Source organism: Carcharodon carcharias, chromosome 26, assembly GCF_017639515.1.
Source record: "Carcharodon carcharias isolate sCarCar2 chromosome 26, sCarCar2.pri, whole genome shotgun sequence".
In the NCBI taxonomy this organism is placed as follows: domain Eukaryota; kingdom Metazoa; phylum Chordata; class Chondrichthyes; order Lamniformes; family Lamnidae; genus Carcharodon; species Carcharodon carcharias.
The window spans coordinates 20,214,233-20,218,456 of NC_054492.1; the positions used below are offsets into that span (position 1 = coordinate 20,214,233).

A 4,224-nucleotide genomic window follows, 5' to 3' on the forward strand; every position below is an offset into this window, starting at 1 on the left:
ACAAGTTATGAACATAAATGCTGAACATTACAAGTAAACATACAAATACAAGGTGGGAATCTGCAGTTTCCCTCTCACTGGTTACGCCTCTCCCCCGCTGCCTGCCGACTTGGTCCTGATCGCCGAATCTCTCGTTGGGGCCACTCGCCTCCTGATCCCTGAGTGAGGGCGAGCGGCTGGGGAGGTGCGGGTCAGAAAGGGGCGGGCGGCCCCCAACGAGAGATTCGGCGATCAGGACCAAGTCGGCAGGCAGCGGGAGAGAGGCGTCGAATGACGGGAAGGGCGAGGCGGGTGGGGACTGCCATAACGGAGAGCGGCAAGGGAAGCAGAGAAAGCGAGAGGGAGGGCATCCGTCACCGGTGGGGGGAGGGGGGGGGGGAAAGGGGCAGCCGTCACGCGGGAGCGGGAGAGGGGGGGAGGGGCGGCCCTCACGCGGGAGCGGGAGGGCCAATGAAGCAGCCCCAAGCTCCCTGGAGTCTGTGCAGGCGGCAATGTGGGTGACAGGAGGAGGCCGCGCCCGCTACAAAACCCGCTTTCTGATTGGCTATGGTGTTTGTCAATCACCAGTTTGTGTGTGTGTGTGTGTGTGTGTGTGTGTGTGTCCCAGCCCCTGCAGTGTTGCATTCTGGGTTATGGAGGAAAAATGCTTTGATTTGAATTTTGTCCGTCCGGAGCGGGGGGAGGAGACGAGGATTTGACAGTTTTACTCGGGGCAGGTCTGAGGCCATGGAGCTGTTTTAATATCACTTCGTTAAACATCCGAATAGCATCTTTGCTCTTTTGTCACATTTTTTCAATTAATTCTTCAGCGCCTGCCAGCGTTTGCCTTAATTAATTCCTCGATCAACGGTACACCTGTGGAATTGTACAGCAATTATATATAATTATACAATGCGTCAGCAACGTCAACCCCTCTGTGGTGCAATGGACCCCATCAAACAGCGGTAGACTGCAAGAAGTAGAGTAGAAAGTGGATTTTGAGTTCTAAGCTCATCCTCATGCAGCCAATTCTCCTTGGAGATTCATTCGATATTTTAGCAGAAGTGTGGGGGCGGGCGGGGAAATGATAGGTCGATGATCAGAGGGTAGCGGGGGGGTGGGGGGAGGTGGTGAGAAAACATTTTTCATCCAGAGGGTTTTGGGTGTCTGGTACAGGCCGCAACTCTCAACTCATTCAAAAGGTGTCTGGATAGGCACCTCACAAGTGCCGTAACCTGCAGGGCTATGGACCAAATGTTGGAAAGTGGGACTAGGCTGGGTGGCTTGTTTCTCTGCTGGCGCAGACACGATGGGCCAAGTGGTCTCCTTCTGGCCCGTAAGCTTCCTATGATTCCCACTGGTAACGTTTCAAAGATACAAGGAAACTACCTTTTCATCAAAAGGGACGAGAGGATTTGTGAATCATGGAAACCATTTGACTGATATAGTGCCCCAAACAACTAGACAGGTAAATCTAAAATGTGCCGTGCAATGCTATTAAGTTGTTCTTGACCTGTAGACGCCTGTGAAGAGATCAGATGGCAGGTGTTGGAGATGCCTGCACCACCCAGGCAAAGTCAACTAGCCCACTATATACAGCACAAAGAGGCCAGTGAGCATTTGTACATTGCAATTGATGACAAGGTAATGATTCTTAGAATTAATTTTCAAAACATTTCACTATCAATGTTAGGGATGGACACTTTGTTTGTTCTTTGTATGTTCATGTGAAGTAATATAAATATTTATTTAAATTAAATGGGCTGAGTTGGCTAGATGGTTTAAATAGGTGCCAGATGCAGCACAGGCTTGTAAAAGAATGGTGTGTGGTGCTGGCGTACTGGGTTGGGTTCTCATTTATTGATTGTTAGCAAAGGAGACAGTGTCATTGGCTTGACAAGGCATTGATGTCTTGGATGCTTAGCAGAAGATTGACTGGATCAAAGCATCCCTGTTGCCCCTGCCTCCATGAGGGTTCCTGTCCTTTGCCTTGAGGTCCTCACCCTGCACTTGCCCAGGCTATTCCTCTGAGTCATCCTCCCTGGCTTATGGGGCTGCCTCGCTTTCCTCTGCCTCAAGGGTTCTCCCTTGATAGAGCCAGGTTGTGCAGGGTGCAGCATGCGATGACTATGAAGGAGACACGCTCTGGAGGATACTGCAGTGCTCCCACTGACAGGTCCAGGCATCTGATGCGCATCTATAGCAGCCCGATTGTCCTCCACCACCATCTTTGTGGAGGCCTGACTCCTGTTGTATCTCTCCTCAGCCTGAGTTCTTGGGTGACGGAGTGGAGTCATCAGCCACCTCTTCAAAGGTAGCCTTTGTCATCCAGGAGCCATCTATCCACTCATGCAAGAGCCACAAACAGCATTGGTACCTGTGATTCCCACAAGACATAAGCATTGTGTGAGCTCCCAGGGTTACAGGCACAAGCTTGGAGAATCTATGTTCCATGGTCACAGACAATCTGAACAATGATTGAGTGGAACCCCTTTCTGTTTATGAAAGCTCCCGGCTCATCTGCTGGTGCCTTGATGGCCACTTGAGAGCAATCTACTATACCCTGGATGCAGGGGAACCCAGCCATGGCAGCAAAGCCTCATGCCCTCTCCGCCTGGCTTGCCTCGTCTGTCCAGAAGTGGATGAACGTGTCATGAGCTTGACATAACTGTGTGCAGCTGATTGAGAAACACCGCACAGATCCCCCACTGAGCCCTGAAAAGAACCGGAGGCATAGAAGTTGAGGGCCACTGTGACCTTCAAAGCCACCGGCATGGGGTGTCCACCCACACAGTTGGAGGTGATTTCTGGACCTATCATGTGACATATTGCTGTAACTGTGTCCCTGGAGAGGCGGAGTCTCCTGCAACATTGGACCGTGGACCATCTGGAGGTAGTTGGAGCGCCGCCTGAACACACTGGGTAGTGGCGTCTTCGGCATGCCCTCCCGCCTTGGCCTCCCCGCTAGCTCTGCACCAACTGAACGCGTGCTTCTCCTCTTAAAGGACTGTTTCTGGGATGCTGCCCGTGCGGACCTGGCATCTTTTCCCACCTGCCCCTTTCTTCCTCTTCAGAGGAGGTTCCACCAGTGGAATACAGTATCCCCATTAGATGGGATGCTGAGGAGCAATGCCTTGAAAATGAAGAAGCAGTGCTGCAATACTCAGGGGAACCTTCCAGGGAAGATGAGGACCTGAGAAACTGAAAGGCTGGCTTGACAATCAAACAAGATGCAAAGAAGCTCTGGGGCAACTCTGTACTCACACAGCAATGAACCGGCAATGACAGAGAAAGTGCTGCAGCTCCGGTGGCCTTTTATCCCACCCGTGGATGAGGAAATGATTAAAATATGATTCCTACTTTGCCCATGCGACAAGGTAAAAATCGCACGGGCAGTGTAAAATCATTGCCTATTGGCTTGTTAATGGCCTTCATTGGCCCTTTAAATACTGGTGGGCGCGGAACCAATTCACACACGGGCCTGCCGACTGCGAAATTGAGTGCGTGCGCGATGACGTCAGGAAGCATGCCCGACGTCATTTGGTGATATTTTATCGGTCAGGTGGAGCGCACAGCCAGCCCCCGAATGTAAAATTCTGGCCTAAGACTTTGGCTTTTGGGATCTATGGGTCTGATGAACTGACGGGCTGTCTTATTGCAGGCAACATACAGGATACAACTTCTTGCAGCAGGAGGTTGTCTTGGAGATGTTTTGTCACCTGTTTTGGAAGTCCCCAACTAATTTGAAGCCTAAACCTTTTACTTTACAGCATGTTTCTCCCGCCACCTCCAGACCCAGGGAAGGAGGTTTTCAAGAAAGAGTTATATCCAAGAAGATTCAGGACCTAAAGAAGAAACAAAAATATCCAGTGAAGCATTCTGCATGTAAATGCTTAAGTTCAGTATTTTGATTAACTGCTGCAATTTAACATTTCTGTACTTTTACTGTATTTATTTTTCCGGTCCTGCAATGTCTCTTTCGTTTTTGTATCATGGGTTTTGTGTTTTTATGTATCACAATAAAATTTGAAACTTGCAGTGCATTCCAGTCGAGTTATATTTTACTGCAGCACACACAGACTCATTATTGGTAGCTTTTCTTCATTTATTAGTTGTATTTATATGAATGGAGTGAATTTGTTTTCCCTTTTGCAAGTTCTGCCTGCTTAGCTGCAGGGTGACTAGCCATCCCATATTTTAAGGCCAGAATTTTACATCTCGCGGGTGGGCGCGCGCCCAATCTGA

General features: G+C 49.8%; 1 long non-coding RNA gene across 1 annotated transcript; it reads left to right on the forward strand.

Annotated features, from left to right (window-relative positions):
* The first annotated feature begins 1,249 nt into the window (after window positions 1–1,249).
* Window positions 1,250–4,017, forward strand: LOC121269776. Its single transcript, XR_005941410.1, has 2 exons — window positions 1,250–1,447; window positions 3,750–4,017. It is a non-coding gene; the product is annotated as an uncharacterized LOC121269776 (long non-coding RNA).
* The last annotated feature ends 207 nt before the right edge of the window (window positions 4,018–4,224 follow it).